At 42.4% G+C, this 21,757-nt stretch overlaps 1 long non-coding RNA gene across 1 annotated transcript; it reads right to left on the bottom strand.

The window, feature by feature from the left end:
- Window positions 1-3,926: 3,926 nt before the first annotated feature.
- LOC125369502 lies at window positions 3,927-18,297 on the bottom strand. Its single transcript, XR_007215250.1, has 4 exons — window positions 18,189-18,297; window positions 13,064-13,066; window positions 4,701-4,705; window positions 3,927-3,937 (listed from the first exon to the last, which is right to left on the bottom strand). It is a non-coding gene; the product is annotated as an uncharacterized LOC125369502 (long non-coding RNA).
- Window positions 18,298-21,757: the final 3,460 nt, after the last annotated feature.

Genomic DNA, 21,757 nt, shown 5'->3' with positions numbered 1-21,757 from the left:
GATCAAAACTCCTCGCAATAGGGAGTGCGCATAATCTTTGGCCACATGATGTCAGACAATACAATTGAATGACATACCCTCTCAGTGCAACATCCGCCTAATAACACGCCCAAGCTTATAGGTCAACTCCAGCCTTAACATAAGCATGCGCCCGTGCAAGATCTACATCGTTGATAGGATACAAGCTCCCGTGCTAAGAACTTTCTGCCACACCACCTCAAGCAATACAACCGAATGACATTGCCCTCCGAGTGCAACATCCGATCATTAGCACGTTGGAGCACAATGCTTATCTCCAGCGTCAACACAAGCACAAGCCTATGCTAGACATGTATCATCGACCATATCCAAACTCCTTACAGCAGGGAATGCACATAAGCTTCCACCACACAAGGTCAGGTAATACAATTGAATGACATGCCCTCTTAGTGCAACACCCGCCTAATAACACGTCCAAGCTCAAAGATCATCTCCAGCCTCAACATAAGCATGCGCCCGAGCAAGATCTGCATCGTCGGCAGGATACAAACTCCGTCCAAAGAGCTTCCATCACACCACCTCAGGTGATACAATTGAATGATATGCCCTTATAATGCAACATCATCAGCCTTATATGATGCTCGAGCATGTAGCTCATCTCCAGCCTCAACACAAGCACAAGCCCAAGCTAGACATGTATCATCGACTAGATCCAAACTCCTCGTAACAGGGAATGCGCATAAGTTTTCGCGACACGAGGTCAGGCAATACAATTGAATAACATGCCCTCTCAGTGCAACATCTGCCTAATAACACGCCCAAGCTTAGAGCTTCTCTCCAGCCTTAACATAAGCATGCACAGGTGCAAGATCTGCATTGTTGGAGGATCAAAACTATGTATATAGGACGTCTGAGCACTGCAGCTCGTCTCTAGCCTCAATACAAGCATGGGCCCATGTAAGAAATGTATCATCGACCGAATCCAAATTCCTCGCAACAAGGAGTGCGCATAAGCTTCCACGACACGAGGTCAGGCAATATAATTGAATGGCATGCCCTCTCAGTGCAACATCTGCCTAATAACACGCCCAAGCTTGGAGATGATCTCTAGCCTTAACATAAGCATACGTCCGTGCAAGATCTGCATCGTCAGTAAGATATGACCTTGTGTACCTATACGAGGCAGATCCAAGAATGTGTGCCTCGACCGAAGGGGACGTCACCTCATGCATCGACATGCAGTAAGGTTGCCTATTGCTTGGTTTCAGGCATCCTATGACGAAGCATCGCCCACACCGTGCGTTGACAACCTATTAGCACGCTCTTGCATGAGGTTGGGCCCCAACAGCTTTGGTTGGATCTTCCATCCATGTCTCAGCCTTGCCCTCTACGACCATCACAGCCGCATAAAATTCCACAATTTTATTCCGACTGGGGCTATTATAGGCTACACAACACCTCGATGCCTCACCTATAATAAGAAAATAAAGCCCCATGTATGCCTAAAGCAAGGGCGATGCCTATGCTCCATTTTTTATTTTTTTTGAAAATGGGCCTGGGAGGGCCTACCATGTCCCGGGAAATTTTTCGACATCTGGGACGGGGCGGGAGGGGGCTGGGGTGTTTGCGAGCCAATTCCATGGATACCGATGCCTATCTTGCAGCCTAGACTCCCCAGCGTCCCCAGGGGGGTGAGGCATACTGCACCCCCTTAAAGAGGCTAAGAAGCATGTTGAAGTCTGTCAGGAGGAGACATCACTATGTTCCACCCATCACACCCCCCTTAGAAAATTTATTTCAAGGAATTTTAATTTGATTTTTTGTACATATGTTAAGAATAATATAATATACCACCAAAAAAATTTTAAATTTTTTTAGCACATTTAGTATTTTTTTATTTTTTAAATATTAAAAATTGATAAATTCATAAAAAAATAGAATTTACATCAAAAATCACCATTTTTTATGGAGGGCTCTTAAAAAATATGTCAAAATTATTGGAGTTATCGTTGGTACATCTTCTTTAAAAGTGCACGCTCAACTTGTGAGATATTGGCTTAAATGGCTACTTCGCATGTCGTGATCAGGCTACAATAGACAACCAAGTAGCAAACTTAGCACTCAATCATCCTCTTGATTTCATAAGAATTTTACAACCTTTTTAGGCTCCCTAGAATATATTAGGGCTGATAGATTGTTAGGAAAAGGCTATGAAGGCATCAAATGTGGTGGTGGCGGAGTGCCGCAGCGCGGGCTCGAAAACTAACCAATAGAGGTTCACTGCAGCTGATTTCTCGCCAACAGAGGTTCACAGCTAAGGATTCTTGCCCCCGTGGGCTGGCACGCCTAGCACACGATAGAGCTGCGAGGATGCACTACCAACGGCTCGCTAGGCTGGTGAGGATGCTGCGCCAACGGCGCTCAACCGTGAGGATTCTCGCATCGGCGCGGGGCACGTGAGGATGCCTCGCAAGGCCGGCTGACGGTGCGCTGGTAATGGGGGTATGCGTGAGGATTTTATGCCAACGGGCCTGTGCATGCGGGCTGGCTCGCCAGTGGAGGCTGGCGGGCGTAAGATGCTACTCGCCAGCGGACCCAATGGGCGCTAGCACGCAAGGATTCCTCGCCTATGGGCCTGTTAAGATTTTTCGGCAACATAGCACAGGCCCGTCAAGATTTTTCAGCGACGCAGTACGGGCGAAGGAAAGTTTCGAAGCAAAGTTGCTTGCTTAGGGACCTTTTTGCCGAATATAGTTAAAATTATGCACTTTTTGGCTGGGAGCACACCCCCATGCCATTGCACGTGATTCTTAGTCCAAATGATTTTTTGGGCTATGATGTGACTTGTCCCCGGGTTCTGTGCAAGGAGGCTTGGCCCCTATGCTGCATTGCGTTAAGAAATTACTTTAAGCATCCATAGTGTGGGGGACTTGCATGCAACACTGGCTAGAATAGAACTTGGATGTGTGCTCAAGTCCGCTGAATTTGTAGAATTACTTAGGATTTTGGTACTTGGCCCCCGTGCTGCATAGTGTGGGGGACTTGCATGCAACACTGCTAGAACTTAGAAGTGTTCTCAAGTTCGCTGAGTTTGTAGAATTACCTAGGATTTTGGGACTTGGGAGTTGGGGGATTCTTGGACGTTGGAGTGTGGAACCTCAGGGCCGTTTTTTTAAGAATAAATTGGTTTTGATTTTGCATGTGCAAGGAGGGGAGGGACGAATCAGAGTGACGAAGGGCTGAATCTTAGTGGATCGTGGCAGTAAGGCCACTCTGCCACTTACAATACCTCGTCGCATATTTAAGTCGTCTGCAAAGGATTCAGTCCGCCTCCCGATGGAAATTGTAATTCAAGGCGACCCGCACGGCTCGTCCACCGCAAGCGCTTAGCCAACGACATGTTCCTTTGGGCCAAAGGCCCCTACTGCTGGTCGGCAAACGAGCGATGGAAACCGTGTCACTTCTGGGCCGGATCCTGACTTAGAGGCATTCAGTCATAATCCAATGCACGGTAGCTTTGCGCCACAGGCTTTTCAACCAAGCGCGATGACCGGAGGGTCCTCAAAATAATCACTGGTAACTTTTCTTCCTCATCCAAGAATCCATAGCTTAAGTGCTTAGGCAACTTCTTAAATTCTAAGGCCGAGGGGTCCTCAAAAGAAGACTTCACTTTCCGCACTTCTGACCTGTCAAGAGAAAGAAAAGGATCAGTAGAACAGCTAGGCTCAGTAGCCAACAAACTAGCGAGCTGCTCCAACACTTGCTCGTTGGACAGCTCCTCCTCCTCTCCTTGCAAGGCTACCTGCAAAGGATCATCAAGTAACATTTCTTATAAATGAGACTTAACCCAATCATCCAAAATATTAATAGAAAATATAGTATCATCATGGTCTAAAGAGTGTCTCATAGTAGTAGCTAGTTCGAAGGTAATGGTCTCATCGTCTACCCTAAGTTTAAGCTTTCCATCACAAACATCTATTACAAAATTTCAGATGTTGCAAGAAAGGGTCTACCTAGGATCAAAGGCACAGTACTCTCACCTTCCATATCCATAACTACAAAATCCATAGGAAAAATAAACTTGTCTACCTTAACAAGCACATCTTCAACAATACCCCTAGGAATCTTTACAGTCCTATCAGCTAACTGAATGCTCATCCTAGTGGGCTTAGGTTCATTCAAACCTAATTTATCAAACATACAAGTGGGCACTAAATTTATATTAGCTCCTAAATCAGTTAATGCACCACTAATAGGCAAATTTCCAATGACACAGGGAATAGTAAAATTCCCTGGATCTCTTCTTTTGAGTGGTAGCTTGTTCTGAAGAATAGCCGAACACTCATCGTTCATAGTCACTAGTCCCAAATCCTCTAACTTCCTTTTGTTGCTCAAAATTTCCTTTAAGAACTTTGCATACTTCGGCATCTGCGAAATAGCTTCAACAAAAGTCAGGTTAATCCGCAGTTGTTTAAACAAGTCAAGAAACTTACTAAATTGCTTATCAACCTTCTCTTGCTTAAGTCGAGCAGGGTAGGGGACTGGTGGCTGGTACTCTCTCATAAGGCTCTTCTGCCTGTCTTCCACCTTTTCTCCTCCCATTGTCTCACGCTCTGGCTCCTGCCTAGCTGGCTTATCCTGCATACAAACATCCTCATCATCATTTAAAGGTAGAGAGCTAGACAATTGCTTACCTGATCACAAGGTGACAACCTTGCAACGCTCCCTAGGGTTTGACTCTGTTGTGTTGGGGATCGATCCTTGTGGCCTTTCAGACAACATCTTAGAAATCTGCCCAATTTGACTCTTTAAATTCTGGATGGATGCCTATTGATTTCAAAGAGCACACTATCTGTCTGCTAGAATCTTGTCTCTGTCGACGTGACAAACTTCATCATCAGCTCCTCCAAGTTAAATTTCTTTTACCGGTGTTAATGTGATGGTATAGCCTGCCATCGTGGTGGCTGATCGATCTCCGAAGACCCTCAGTGGACCACAGGCATTGTTGTTTCTCTACCTGAAATTTGGATGATTACGCCAACCGGGGTTGTATGTGTTGCTGTATGGGTTGTTCTACTGTCTAGGGGCATTACCCATGTAGTCTACCTGTTCAATGTCAGCAGAAATAGTAGAAGAAGCATTATTACTCGAAGCAAACATACCTCCCGCATTACAGTTTGCACCGTAGTGCGGGCCACTACAAAATTCACAGCTTATTTGGGCCTCATGAACCGGCATCTAAAGCTGGTCTGACTTCTTAGTCAAAAGCTCCACTTGAGCTACCAAGGTTGTTGTGCAGTCTAGTTGATTGACCACTCCCTGCCTCATTGGTCGGCTCCTAGAAGACTGCCACTGGTAATTATTCATGGCCATCTCCTCTATTAAGTTCTGAGCTTGCTCGGGCATCTTACTGTTCAGCGCCTCTCCTGCTGTTGCATCAACCATTCATCAAGTAGCAAGGTTCAAACCGTTGTAAAAGGTCTAAACCTGCATCCATACTGGTAGACCGTGGTGTGCATAGCATCTCAACAAGTCCTTGTACCTCTCCCACGTATCATACATGCTCTCGTCTTCCATCTACACAAAAGAAGAAATGGCATTCCTTAATTTAGCAGTCTTAGCTGGAGGAAAGTACTTGTAAAGAAATTTCTCAGCCAATGATCTCCGTCATGATAATGTTGTTTGGGACCGACTGCAGCCATCTTTTTGCTCAGTCCCTCAGAGAGAAAGGAAACAGCTTCAACCAAATGGCATCATCAGTTGTTTCATTTATCTTGAAGGTGTCGCAGATTTCCAAGAAGTTGGCGATGTGAGCGTTTGGGTCCTCGCTCGGCAGTCCCCCAAATTGTACATGATTTTGCACCATTTGTATCACATTTGGCTTCATTTTGAAATTGTTGGCTGCGACAGGTGGTCGCAATATACTCATTTTTGTCCCCTCAAGAGAAGGTCTAGCAAACTCGTTCATAGTTCTAGCTTCATCCGCAACCCAATTGTTGTCCCCCATCTCTGTTGGTCAATTCACAGAAGCTTTAAACTCTATCTGCGCCTCCTCTCTTCTTGCATACGGTTCCTCAACAAATGGAGGGATCACTCTCGTTCAACAAGAGGGTCTACAGTAGTAGGATTGGAGCTTCTGGTCATAAACTACCTGAAATGGATACACGACAACCAAAGAACACAAGAATAAATAATACTAAAGGATAAAACAAATTGAAAAGACAAAAAAAATAGAAATGGCTAGATTAACAAAGAAAAACACAAATTCAATCTAGTTCACACAAAAACGTGTTTCCCCGGCAACGACGCCAAAAACTTGATAGGCTTTTTATATAGCTACAATCTAAGGCAGTGAACCTATCAATGCAGACTAGCACAAATGGTGAGTATCAAGGTCGTATTCTCGGGAAAGGGTGATCCTAGACCTATTGTAGTGTCTTATGTTATCTAACCTAAACAAATCAATGAAGTGTTATGCTATGATTAAATATGAACAAACAATTAATTAAATGTCAAATAATCTGAAAGGATTTATGAAAACTCTTGAAGGAAAAAGCAAACCCTAGGGGACCTAAGTTAATTGGATTTTAGTGAAGATAGAGATTAAATTGATTATAAATTGCAATTACCCATGGATGAAGTCTTAACTGAATTCGGTCTCCCTCTCGAGATAACCGAATTCCTAAACCTAATAACCTAAAGTTGGAATCTCTTCCTAACGATCGATTATTCGATTAGCATTAAGGTTTAACCTGCTTCTATTAAGCTTTGTTAATTCTTAATCCGACTAGTCAATTACCCTTATCTCTAAGTGATTATTAACCAGTTCTTATTATTCAAATTTCCAATTACTAAATGAATTCCTCAATTACATAAAGCAATCTAAATACCACAATTCACAATGTCTCATGATTAAAGTGATTTCTCATTAATAGTGAAAGCAAGAAGAAACAAACATTGATAATCAAAATCTCATAAACATTGAAATTAATCCAACAACATAGGAACCCCAATTGGGTTTGAAAATTTAGTTACTCATACTAATAAGCAACACAAAATAAAGAATAGATTCAGAAAAGTAAATTAAAGTCATGTACACCCTTCTTCTTTAAGTTGGATGTGAAACCCTAAATTCCCAATTTAGAATAGTAAACCCTAATTTGATTCTTGAATGTTCCCAAATCTTGTCTTGATCTTCAATTTGATGTTAAAACAAATGTAATCCTTCCTTTAATTGATGAAATGATCTTCTAAGGTTGAGAATTGAAGTCTGGAAGTAGATGGTTTAAGCTTGTATAATGGAAATCAAGTCAGAAAATCGAACCCTAATTCAGCAAATCGTTTTTGCCTATATAATCCCTTCAGCACAGCCGCGGTCAAGCCTGTGCTGATCAACATGGGTGGAGTCCATGCCGTGCTGGACCTCTGCCTTCTGCATCTGTTGACTTCTTCCAGGTCGTGCCCTAGCTGGTGCTGAGCCACCACAGGCTGTGGTGGCTTCGGAAACCGTGCCAAAATGGCACTCTTGGAGGGCATCTACTTGATAATTCAGCACGGCCGGAGTCCAGGCCATGCTCAACCTCGGAATGCTTGTCCTTGCTTAATTTGATGGATTCTGGTCCGTAATTGCGCGTATTTCCCTCGATTATTGATAATGTCCCTCGATAATGACCTAAAACGTGAAAGGAACCAAAAGACAAGTGATTCTAGCATAAAATGAGATAACTATGCACAAAAATGTAAACAATTGGGCATGTAAATATGTTCAATATGATGCCTATCAAATCACCCCACACTTAAGCTTTTGCTTGTCCTCAAGCAATCAATAACTCAATACATGCACAAGCAACAATCACCCCTCAGAATCCATGCTAAAGTTCACAACTCAACCTTGTTCAACATATAAAGAATGAAACTCAAGTAACTAACAAGTTATACACCTTTAAGAAAGAACTATAATAATATAATCTCGAAACATAACTTACATAACAAATTAGCATTAAAGACTAAGAACCATTGCCTCACAGGAATCTCTCAAATCACTCATAGTGTTTACAAGTAAATAAGAGAATTCCCTCAATGCAGCTGCACAAAACCTGTTTACCATAAGCTTGCTCATAAATCTCATCTTCGCTACCGTGAATAATTGAATACCAAAATCAAAGGGTCTTTTCAAAGGTTGTAATGAGGCTGAGGTAAAGGTACGAATATTTGGATAGAAGTGTAAAGTATACTAAAAAATTATGCACTTAATTGAAATGAATGCTTCAGGAACTGAGTGCTAAATAATAAAAATATTCACTAAGCCTTATTTGAAGTAAAGGATGCTCACAAGAGTTAAATTCAAAAGAGCTAAAAGCTAAGAAGTAAGTCATAATTAATTTTTTCTCTTTCTTTTTCTATATATATATATATATATATATACTATGTATATATATTACAAACATTATATAGCTAGTTGTTGTGGTTTGTAACATAAACAATAAGAATAAATATCCAATTTGGATTGAAGGGAGCATCAAAGAATGGCTGAAAAGACTAAGTGAATTAAAAACAATGTTAGGCACTATGATCTCATAAATGAAGAAACATAACACATAATTACTCAGTATATAGTGTGAAAGGAAAGACAGATGTATAGAATGGTGTATGCGTAGTGATTAGGTGTAAATTATGAAGAAAAGGTTAAGGCTCAAACTGGCTGACTAATGGAAATAAAGGGTAGGCTTTTGGCCAGATGTGATGAAATCCTAAGTTGCCCAAATCATCTAATGGTATTCAAAAATTCATGTAACCGCAACAAGCATTATAGAGAAAATTCTAGAAACGAAAGTAACTACAGCGCACACTAAAACAATAAAAGTCATGAGCATAATGTGTAATGGATGCTCAATTTTTTGTTCAAAAACTCATGTTTGAAGTGACTAAAATTTGCAATTAGTTCCCAGACTTGTCAATTGAATCATCACATAAATTGAATACGAGATTGACATAATCAAAGTTCATAGTCAAAGGTTGTAAATTCGCAAGGAACTCAAGTAACATCGGTTTAACCCGGCCAAATTGACATATTGAATACAGTGAAATTGCTTTCAAGAACAGAAGATAAAGAGGGACAATCCAGTACTAGTGTATGAATTAAGTCATTAATTATGAAAGAATAAACTAAACTTGAATGTCATGAAAACCCTAGGTCCTAACATCCTAAGAATAGTCCATTATCATTGCCTTTAAACAATTAAGGGATACCCACCCCACACTTGAGTATAACACTGTCTACAGTGTTAGAAAAATTAAAACTGGGTATAGCACATAACTAGCACATCATAATCCTTGAAGATCATACTTAGCGTGCATTTCAAAATGGCAAAGCAAAGTGTTCTACTAAAATAAATTAACATGAAAGGAAAAATGAAAGGAAATAACATAAAATTAAACATGTAAAAAGACAAGAAAATAAAATAAAATAAAGGAAGAAAAATAAAAAGAAAAAGGAAAAAGAAAAATAACACAAATTTTTGTTTCACTGCTGGTAGTCTACTGATGGCGTATCCTCACTGGTTGGATTTGCTGGAGGATGAGGAGTAGGGAAACTCGCTGAAGGAAGGGGCGGTGGTGGCACAGGGTCCATGAAGCATCCTGCCAGATCGAACTCCATATCATCGATGAACCGCTGATTTTGTGCTCCAGTGTCCATCATCTTTTTAATCTGCTCCGCTATTAAGTCTGTCTGGGTGGCTTGCCTCTCCAACCCTGTCATAAGCTGCTGGAGCATATTGTTCAAACCGCGAAACTGTGCCCTAGTCTCCTCTTGAAACTGCCTAAACTTCTTTCTCTGCTGCGCAAACTCAGTATAGTGCTGCTGTTGTACATCGCAGACTCGATCTAGTCAGTCAGCGAAAGCACTAATCTGAGCACTTGATGGCGTTACAAAATAAGAGGATGAGGCTCCAGATGTAGGCATAAACACCCTGGCTGGGTTAGGAATCCTAATATCTGGAATCCCAACCGTCGGATATTGGGCTCCTCTAGTCACTGCCTCTCTAGCCTCCCTGACTATTATGTTCACGAGCCTGTATTCTATACCATGTGGATGTTGAGTAGCCGTGATCATCTGCATGTTGATCATCTGTCTGATCCCTAGTGGAGTCATGTCACTAATCTGTGAAAGCTTTGATAGACAGTCGTCCAATACATCCAGTCTCTTGGCTAACCTAGTTACATACGGGCCAAAACAACAGTGCATCTTCTTCTAGGCGTCTACTATAAATGAACGGATTTGTCGAGCCAACAAATATCCCAAGTCAAGCTTCTTCTGATGTTGCATAACCTAGAGGATGAAGACATCAGTCTGTGTTACCACTCCAAAACTATCTCTCCTGCCTGTAATCGTGTAAGCTAATAAGGTATGGAGATAGTAGAGATGATCCGGAAGGCTAAACGCCTTAGACCTGCTGGGGTAGTACGATTCCGACCTGAGTACCAATGAGTCCCACATGGTGTTGTACGATATTGGGATGATGTAGAGACATCCCTGATACTCCTCCCCTGAGATCTCCTGCTCAGTCTATAATCCTAAGTGCATGCCGAATTGTGGGACTGACATTGAAAACTCCCTTCCCCCAAGTATGAAGTAAACTGCATCAAGCTGATGCCAGTTTGTGATCTGTTGCTGCAGGAAAAAGGTGCTAAGGAATTCAATCGTAAGCTCACGGTAGGTTGGCTCAATGATGTCGAAGAATCATGCATATGGTAGAGTTTCGAACAGAGTACGCACATCCTGAGCCAATCCCACTATTTCTAGGGATACGAAGTCAATGCAACGACCCGCCATCACTTGCTTCCATCTCATGACGTGAAATCGACTTTCGTTATCTGCATTAGAAAATGTCCATAATGGACGACGACCAGGTGCGGGTGGATTCGCAACTAGTGCTCTTCGGGCTCGGACTAGTTGCTGTTACGGTGGAGGTGCTGGTGCTAGCTCTGGTGCTGGTGCAGTAGAGGAAGATGTTCTTTCGCCACGCAAGCGCTTGATGGTAGCGACGCGTTGCGGTTGCTTTCTACGTGATTGATCGCGATCCCTCATATTACCTAATGCAATGAATCATTAGTATTCGAACAAGAAATCAAGTTAATCAGAAATTCTATCAAAAATTAAACAGCATGACGGCTATAATTTGACTAACAGAAAACTTTAGACTTAACAAAAGACTAAAAGGCTTAATCTTCTACATAAACTAATTAACAAATACATTCTAGCCTACTTTTATCGTGCACCAACTAAAGCAAATTTATGCTAACAATTGTTCCTAATAAAATGCCATAAATAAACTTTATTGCTCCCAAATCCCACACTTATCATTTCATAGTCGAATCCACAGCAAACATAGCAACTAATATAAATTAAATCTAATGGAGGTCATATGGAAATAGTGTAACAAAGTAAAACTACCAAAACATACTAGCATGTCCTAAATAAAATAAATGCATAAAAGAAAAGGTGAAGAGACTTACTTGAAATTGCTGAGATGGGTAAGAAAAATCAGAGATAAGGAAGAAAACAACACCTTGGAGCTTAGAGAGGGGGAGGTAGGAAAATTTTGAAAACTCCCATTTTTATAGTCACGGGGGTCAGCACGGGCGAGGGCAAGGCCGTGCTGACCGGCCCGTGCTGAACCTTAAAGCTGCATTATGGCACCAATCTGTCACGGGTGGGGGCACGACCGTGCTGGTCAGCACGGCCTGGTGTTGCTGGCCGCCTTCGAAAGCCGTGGTGACGGCTGAATTTTCCTTTGTGCTTTACATGTATCTTCATTACGGGCGTGGACACGAGCGTGGTGACCGGCACGGCCTGGTGATGTAACCTGTGATGCCTTCGGAAGCCGTGGTGAATGGTTGAATTCCCAAATTCTACATGTGTTTCCTCATCACGGGCTTTGACTCACCGGCCGATGAGCATACCGTGTCGAGTCCGCGATGGCCATGGAAACCGTGGTCGAAAGGGTGGAGTTCGGGCTTTCCTTCGCCATCTCGAGTCGCCGAACTCCCTACCTGCATTTGACACATATAAGCACACATTTAGGCTGTGAATCAAGTAAATAAATCAAATGGAAAAGTCCCACTTCACCGATTACCAAAAATCCGACATAAGTTATTCCAACCCTAAGTTCATACAACTATGTTTAATATATAAAGTAAGTGTTCTAAAGATCAACAAGCATGCAACGAATGATAACATAAAAGTGGACTGAAGAAAAGAACATAAAACTAGAATGGGAATGCCTCCTAAGGGCACTTCTTTTTTATTCTTGAGTCATTTAGCTAGACTCAATATGAATCATTATTGCAGGTATAAAATCATGTTAACCCGCTGCTCAGTCTCCAATGAATTTCCGTGATACACCTTGAGCCTATGTCCATTGACCTTGAAATCACCCTTCTCGGGATGATGAAGCTCGACTGTGCCATATGGGAAAACTTGCTTAACCACGAAGGGCCCCGACCATCGACTCCTGAGCTTCCCTGGGAACAACTGAAGACGTGAGTTATATAGTAATACTCTATCTCCACTCTGAAACTCCTTGGGACCTTTGAGCCTCTAATCATGCCACTTCTTTGTCTTGGCCTTGTAAATTAAGGAGTTTTCATACGCTTGTTGACACCAATCCTCCAATTCACCCAGTTGTCACTGTCTTTCCTTACCTGTAGAATCAAATCAAAATTGCAAGTTTTAAGGGCCTAAAGAGCCCTATGTTCTAATTTGATAAGTAAATGACAAGACTTCCCATAAACCAGCCTATAGGGCGTAAAATCTATGGAGGTCATATATGCAGTTCTAAATGCCCATAATGCATCATCTAGTTTCGAGGCCCAATCCTTCCGACTTACACCCACAATTCTCTCTAAGATACATTTTAAACCCCTATTAGTAACCTCAGCTTGCCCACTGGTTTGTGGGTGATAGAGAGTGGAGAACTGCTGCGTTACATCATAGCGCCTGAGTGCCTTCTGCAATTGAGCGTTGCAAAAATGTGTTCCCCTGTCACTAATTAGCACTCTAGGTGTGCCGAACCTAGTAAACAACCTTTTAAGGAACCTGCAAACAACTCTGGCATCGTCAGTAGGTAAGACATGTGCCTTCGGCCATTTAGAGAAATACTCAATAGCCACAAGGATATACTTATTACCATTTGAGGAAGGGAAGGATCCTATGAAGTCAATACCCAAAATATCAAATATCTCAACTGTCTGCATACTGTTTTGGGGCATTTCATCACGAGCAGAGATATTACCTGAGCGCTGACAAGCGTCGCAAACCTGAACAAAGGTTCTAGCATCCTGGAAGATAGTTGGCTAATAAAAGCCTGCATCCAACACCTTCCTAGCAGTATGGTTCGCTGCTTGATGGCCTCCCGCAGGTCCTTCATGACAGTGCCTCAAGATCTGGAGACTCTCTTTGCCATAAACACATCGGCGGATAACCTGGTCTGCACACACTCGATATAGGAAGGGGTCTTCCCAAATGTAGTATTTCAAATCAGCAAAGAATTTCTTCTATTACTGATAAGTCATACCCTTTGGCAAGACCCTAGCCACAAGATAATTAGCATAATCAGAAAACCAAGGAGAATCAGAATATACCTTCAATGAATACAAGTGCTCCTCTGGAAATCAATCATCTATCATGCTCTGATCAAGTGCTTCCAAGCTCGGATTCTCCAGTCTAGATAGGTGATCACGCGATTTTCCGTACCCTTTTATCTCTAATCTCAATGTCGAACTCCTACAATAATAAATCCATCTTATCAATCTTGGCTTAGCATCATGCTTATTAAACAAATGCCTCAAAGCTGAATGGTCAGTGAAGACGATGGTCTTTGATAAGACGAGGTATGATCAGAATTTGTCGAAGGCATAAACAACAGCCAACAACTCCTTCTCTGTAGTAGTGTAATGTTCTTAGGCTCCTGTTAACATCTTGCTAGCATAATAAATGGGTTGGAACATTTTATCAAACCTCTATCCAAGCACAGCTCCAACTGCATAGTCACTAGCATCGCACATTAGTTCAAAGAGCAGACCCCAATCAGGCGAAGCCATGATAGGGGCTGTGGTCAAAAGTTTCTTTAATAACTCAAAAGAAGACACACATGCATCATTAAAAATGAAAGGTGCATCCTTAACTAGTAATTGAGTAAGAGGCCTAGCAATTTCAGAGCAATTTCTAATAAATCTTCTATAGAACCCAGCATGGCCTAAGAAACTCCTAACAGCCTTAACAAAACTAGGGAGTGGTAGCTTAGATATTGTTTCTATTTTAGCTCTATCGACTTTCATCCCTGCATATGAAATCTTATGCCTTAGAACGATTCCCTCTCTCACCATAAAATGATACTTTTCCCAATTTAGCACCAAGTTAGCCTTAATGCACCTAGCTAACATGCGTTCTAGATTTGCCAAACAGTGAGAGAATGAATTACCAAAAACAGAGCAGTCATCCATAAATACCTCCATCGACTCCTCGATCATATCATGAAAAATGGCCATCATACACCACTGAAACGTAGCCGGCGCATTGCATAGGCCAAAAGGCATCCGTTTATAAGCAAATGTCCCGTAGGGGCAGGTGAAAGTTGTCTTCTCTTGGTCTTCAGTGCAATTGGGATCTGAAAATATCTTAAAAAACCATCAAGGAAACAGTAAAACATATGTCTTGCCAATCCTTCTAACATCTGATCAATGAAAGGAAGAGGGAAATGATCCTTCCGAGTTGCATCATTAAGCCTCATGTAATTGATGCACACTTGGAATCTTGTTACCATCCGTGTAGGTATTAGCTCATCCTACTCATTTTGAATTACTGCCATGCCTCCTTTCTACGGCATAACCTGCACAGGGCTCACCCAAGAACTATCAGAAATAGGGTAAATTAATCGTACATCTAAGAGCTTAATTACCTCCTTTTTCACTACTTCCTTCATATTCGGGTCAAGTCGCCTCTGTGGTTGAACTACTGCTCTATAGCTATCCTCCATAAGAATCTTTTGAGAACAGAAACTAGGGTTGATCCCGGGGATATCAGCAATCTTGTAGGCGAAGGCCTTCTTATACCTCTTGAACGCATCTAGATTTTTTACTCGCTCCTCAAGTGTTAAATCTGCTACAATAATCACTAGTCACTTTTCTTCCTCATCCAAGAATCCATAGCCTAAGTGCTTAGGCAACTGCTTCAATTCTAAGGCCGGGGGGTCCTCAAAAGAAGACTTCACTTTCCGCACTTCTAACCTGTCAAGAGAAGGAAAAGGATCAGTAGAACAGCTAGGCTCAGTAGCCAACAAACTAGCGAGCTGCTCCAACACTTGCTCGTTGGACAGCTCCTCTTCCTCTCCTTGCAAGGCTACCTGCAAAGGATCATCAAGTAACATTTCTTGTAAATGAGACTCAACCAAATCATCCAAAATATCAATAGAAAATACAACAGCATCATGGTCTAAAGAGTGTCTCATAGTAGTAACTAGGTCGAAGATAATGGTCTCCTTGTCTACCCTAAGTTTAAGCTTTCTATCACAAACATCTATTATAACCCTAGATGTTGTAAGAAAGGGTCTACCTAGGATCAAAGGCACAATACTCTCACCTTCCATATCCATAACTACAAAATCCACAGAAAAAATAAACTTGTCTACCTTAACAAGCACAACTTCAACAATACCCCTAGGAATCTTTACAATCCTATCAGCTAACTGAATGCTCATCCTAGTGGACTTAGGTTCATTCAAACCTAATTTATTAAACAAACTAGTGGGCATTAAATTTATACTAGCTCCTAAATCAGCTAATGCACCACTAATAGGCAAATTTCCAATGGCACAGGGAACAGTAAAACTCCCTGGATCTCGTCTTTTGAATGGCAGCTTGTTCTGAAGAATAACCGAACACTCCTCGTTCAGAGTCACTAGTCCCAAATCCTCCAACTTCCTTTTGTTGCTCAAAATTTTCTTTAAGAACTTTGCATACTTCGGTATTTGTGAAATAGCTTCAACAAAAGGCAAGTTAATCCGCAGTTGTTTAAACAAGTCAAGAAACTTACTAAACTGCTTATCAACCTTCTCCTGCTTAAGTCGAGCAGGGTAGGGGACTGGTGGTGGGTACTCTCTCACAGGGCTCTTCCGCCTGTCTTCCACCTTTTCTCCTCCCATTGTCTCAGGCTCTGGCTCCTGCCTAGCTCGCTTATCCTGTATACAAACATCCTCATCATTAGCTAAAGGTAGAGAGCTAGACAATTGCTTACCTGATCACAAGGTGACATCCTTGCAATGCTCCTGGTTTGACTACAGTCTTTGGGAGCGATCCTCAGGGTTTTCAGCATAAGATCTTAGAAATCTGCCCAATTTGACTCTCTAAATTTTAGATGGATGCCTGCTAATTTCTAAGAGCACTGTCTGTCTACTGGAATCTTATCTCTGTCGACGTGACAAACTTCATCATCAACTCCTCCAAGTTATATTTCTTTTCAATTTGGTGGAAGCGGATGTGATGGTATACTCATTGCCACTGTGGTGGGGTCACGATGCGCCTTTGAAAAGCCTGGTGGACCCTGGGTGTTGTTGTTTCTCCACCCGAAATTTGGATGATTTTGCTGACTGCAGTTTTGTGAGGAGAGTTGTTAATTGCTTGAGGACAAGCAATAGCTTAAGTATGGGGTGATTTTATGTGCATAGTTTTATACATATTTGTTTGCATATTATTGCGTATTTTCTTAGCAACTATTGTGCTTTTATTCCAAGATCAATCGTGTTTTGTGTTCTTTTGCATTCTAGGAGAATTTATAGGACCATCATTAGTATTTGAGCAATTATAGATCAATACATGCGAAAACGAACGGGAATTCATCAAGATCGGACAAAAGCTCACAGTACATACATTGAGCACAGCCTAGGTCAAGGCCGTGACCAACCATTGGCTTTTGATTCTTGAAATTGGCATTTTGGGCATGATTTTTGAGGCCACTACGGCCTCCAACAAGGCCCGTGGTGGCTCAGCACTGGCGGGGGGCACGACCATGAAGAAACCCTAATTGGTGAGATCCGAAGCTTCAACATGGCTCGGACTTCACGGCCGACCTTCAAGACGGATGGACACCCGGTCTTGACCAGCCTGACCATGACCACTGGCCGTCGAGATAAATATTTATGGAAAACTATTTATAGAGCTAGGGCAAGCGAGGAGCGAGAGAGAGCCCTGGCGGCTGGTTTGGTTTCTGCATAGTGCTGAGTTCGGGAGAGAGTTGTAGAGAGGAAGAATCCCGAAATCGCAAGGTTCCAAATGCAAAAGAGTAGTGAAGCAATTCGAGAGGCAATTGGGAAGACCGATCGTAGTGCTGATTCAGATTTGGAGCTGTTCATCTGATTCGAGAGAAAAGGGTGTATATGTTCCATTTTTGTTATTCTTTCATTATAATTTATCTCCTAGTTGTTTTAAAGATAAACATGGTTAGCTAGATTGATTAAATCTAGTGGGATTTCTTTACTATGTTGGCTTAGTACTAAATTGTTGGATTGTTTGAGTCTAGTTTTGTATCCTTCTTGCTTTCAGTATTAATAAGATGATGCATTATTCATGAGACGTTGTGAATTGTGATATTTAGATTGCTTTATGTGATTAAGAGCGATTGGAATTTCGAATAGCAAGAACTGGTTAATAATCACTTAGAGATAAGGATAATTAACTAGCTGGATTAAGAATTAACAAAGCTTAATAGAGGCGGATTAAAGCTTAATGCTAATTTAAGAATCAATCGATAGGAAGAGATTCCAACTTTAGGTTCTTGAGTTTAGGAATTCGGTGAGCGAGAGAGAGAAACCAAATTTAGTTAAGAATTCATCCACGGGTAGCATAATTGGACTCATCAATCCTTTATCTATTGTTTGATTGCCAACTAGTTTAGGTTCCCTTTGGGTTTGCTTTCTTGTCTTGGTTGTTTCATTTATCCATTCATTCCTGCATTTCCCTTAGAACTTAGCTTGTAGTTATTAGTTAGTTTAGAAATTATTCATCATTCATTTTAGGCTAATATAACAGAGAACAAAGAAGTAACTCTGGGTTTTCACTTTCCCGAGGAATATGACCTTGATACTCGCCATGAGTGCTAGACTTCATCGATAGGTTCACTGCCTTAGATTGTAGCTGTATAAATAGCCCATCACTTATCCTTCACCTCTCAAGTCATTTCACAAAGTCGGACTAGAGTCAAGCTCAACAGGGTCTTCTTTCCCCGTTGATTCCTCTAAGCCCGTTCCCTTGGCTGTGGTTTCGCTAGATAATAGACAAGGACAGTGGGAATCTCATTAATTCATTCATGTGTGTCACTAATTAGATGACGAGACATTTGGCTACCTTAAGTGAGTCATAGTTACTCCTGCCGTTTACCCGTGCTTGGTTGAATTTCTTCACTTTGATATTCATAGCACTCGGCAGAAATCACATTGCGTGAGCATCCGCAAGGACCATCGCAATACTTTATTTTAATTAAACAGTCAGATTCCCCTTATCCGTACTTGTTCTGAGTCGACTGTTCGACGCTCGGGGAAGGCCCCCGAAGAGGCCGTTCCCAGTCCATCCCCCGGCCGACACGCGGTGACCCGCTCTCATGGTGGGAGCGGCTGAGCGATCACGACAAATGACGGGTTCGGATCGGGACCCCGGGCCCGTACCCTCGAGCCAATCCTTTTCCCGAGGTTACGAATCCATTTTGCCGACTTCCTTTGCCTACATTGCTCCATTGACCAGAAGGTATTCACCTTGGAGACCTGATGCGGTTATGAGTACGATCGGGTGTGGATGGCACTCGGTCCTCCGAATTTTCATGGGCCGCCGGGGGCTTTCCAGACACCGCGCGACGTGCAGTGCTCTTCCAGCCGCTGGACCTTACCTCCGACTAAATCGTTTCCAGGGTGGGCGGGCAGTTAAATAGAAAAGACAAATCGTCCAGAGGCCCCCGCTGACGTCTCCAGACCCCTTAACGTTGTCGTCAGCTACCACGTCCCGGTTTGGGAATTTTAACCTGATTCCCTTTCGAAGTTCGCGCATAAACACGCTATTGGCCGGGCTTCCCCCATCTCTTAGGATCGACTAACCCATGTGCAAGTGTCGTTCACATGGAACCTTTCCCCTCTTCAGCCTTCAAAGTTCTCATTTGAATATTTGCTACTACCACCAAGATCTGCACCGACGGCTGCTCCGCCTGAGCTCGTGCCTTGGGTTTTGCATCGACCGCCGCGCCCTCCTACTCATCAAGGCCTGGCTCTTGCCCCAACGGCCGGGTATAGGTGGCATGCTTAAGCACCATCCATTTTTGGGGCTAGTTGATTCGGCAGGTGAGTTGTTACAAACTTCTTAGCGGATTTTGACTTCCATGACCACCCTCCTGCTGTCTTAATCGACCAACACCCTTTGTGGGTTCTAGGTTAGCGTGCGATTGGGCAGCATTCGGCCCGGCTCATCCCTGCCTAGCCGATTCGCTTACCAAAAATGGCCAACTTGGAGCTCTCGATTCCGTGGCCCGGCTCAACGAAGCAGTCGTGCCGTCCTACCTATTTAAAGTTTGAGAATAGATCGACGGCGTTGCGCCCCCGATGCCTCTAATCATTGGCTTTACCCTATAGAACTCGTCCCGAGCTCCAGCTATCCTGAGGGAAACTTCAGAGGAAACCGGATATTAGACGGTTCGATTGGTCTTTCGCCCCTATACCCAAGTCAAACGAATGATTTGCACGTCAGTATCGCTGGGGGCCTCCACTAGAGTTTCCTCTGGCTTTGGCCCGCTCAGGCATAGTTCACCATCTTTGAGTCCCGATAGGCATGCTCTCACTCGAACCCTTCTTAGAAGATCCAGTTCGGTCGGAGATGTGCATAGTTTCACATATTTGCTTACATAAGGATTAAAAGTATAATTTCATTAATATGGGTTTTAATGGAAATTTGTATGTTTGGTATTTTTATAAATAAATATATCGGCGAAGGGTATATATATAATTGTGTATTTTCAATAATTCTAATTTGGCCCAAATTAATTAGTTAGGGGCTAAATTAAAAGGCTAAAGAAAAGTTTAGAGGTTAATTGAAAATTTTGCAAGGCAAAATTGTTGTAATTAAAAAAGTTGAGGGACCAAATTGTAAAGAAGGAAAGTTTGGGGGTCTAATGTCGATATCGGAAGGAAAGAAAGAAGAAAAGGAAGAGAGGTGTCGGGGAGAGAGAAAAAAAAATCAGGGAGAAAAGGGTGGCTTGATGCCACGGACGGCAACCGGTGTTTCACGTAAGCCTGGGCCTCGGCGAAGCTGGATGGTGGTGCAGCCAGCGTCGGCGAGCATGATGGAGACAGTGGCAGTGGGAAGATCTGAAGCGCGGTAGACTCGCCACTTTCTCCTAGTGATTACTGCAGTCAGGCCCTTGGATGCTTCAATTGTTGTTTCGATGGTGGGCACCGCAGTCAGTATTAGTGCAGAGCTGGTTGCAGTCGTGTCATGAATTGTCTTGTCAGCACATCAGGTATCGCCTTATTGGTAGCACCAAAGTTAGTGCATGGGAAGTCGAGTAGAGGTCAGTGCATTTATGGTTGAGTTTTGTGGTTGTAAGAAGCTTAAGAAAGGTGGTAGGAGTATTTTCGGATGCTCGGAATCCAGAGAAACTTAAGCAAACATTATTTATTTTTCCAAGTAGAACAAGTGTTTTTAAAATATAACATTGCGCCCAGTCCCGAAAGAAATCATTATGGCATTTCACTGTAGGCATGCTCAATTTCATTTTTAGGACATGCATCATACATCGTGCATTGCAACCCTTGGTGATAGGGGGCATCATCACCTTGGTGCGCGATATTGTAAAATTTTATATAAAGGAACCATTAGAGATTTTACGATTTTATAAAGTATTTTTCTTAGAATATAATAAATTTTTATCAGTGATGATTATAAAGTAAATAAATATATAAATCTTTTAAGTAAATGGTGTTAGCTTAGGATTCTCTAGATGACAAGCTGAGTTGTTGTGAGAATGAATCTGTGGCATAGTAGGCCCCATGTTGGATAATAGAGGAGACTTCTGGATTTTAGTCGAAGAGGAATTTTATGTTAGGATGGCATGGTTGGTATCGGTTATGGAAATCAGATGGATGGTATGTCGTGGATGATGAGATGTGAATGTTAAGGATTTTCTGTGCATGCAAGGGGCACATCATTAGGAAGGAAGTTGGTGGGTGGATTTTTGGCAGGACCAGAGTTAGTCCAAATCTTTTTAAAGGAGATTCTTTTCTTGCGAGTAATTGAAGACAGCTTTCAGGAAGCAGAAAGGTTGTGTGAACCTAGAATGGGAGCACGTGGAGATTGGTATTGGAGAGTATGTATTCCTAAGGCGTCTTTTGTGCTAGAAGTTATACGGTTTGGTAAGAAAGGAAAGTTATAGGGACCTTTGGATTTGTCGGCAGGTTGGTAAGGTGGCATGCATATTGGACTTGCCGCTAAATAATGTTCTCTGAGGTCAAATCCAGTGGTTCGTAGGTCTAGGCTGAGGAAGTGTATTTTGATCCTTTGCTCGTGTTGGACCCTCAGCGTATGGAAGTAAGTGAAGATTTGGTTTTCGAGGAGCAGTAAGTCAAAATTGCGGATTCTCAGGTTCGCTAGTTTGCTTAAGGGTTTTGTCGATGGGTCTTGTGGTTGAGTTTATTTTCTTCCGAGGAAGGTTCCCGAGAAGTCGAGTTGGAGATGAGAGGTTCCTAAT

This window comes from Ricinus communis, chromosome 1 (genome assembly GCF_019578655.1).
Source record: "Ricinus communis isolate WT05 ecotype wild-type chromosome 1, ASM1957865v1, whole genome shotgun sequence".
Classification (NCBI taxonomy): Eukaryota; Viridiplantae; Streptophyta; class Magnoliopsida; order Malpighiales; family Euphorbiaceae; genus Ricinus; species Ricinus communis.
The sequence above is the reverse complement of the archived record's forward strand: the minus strand, read 5'-3'. Positions and strand labels throughout refer to the sequence as shown.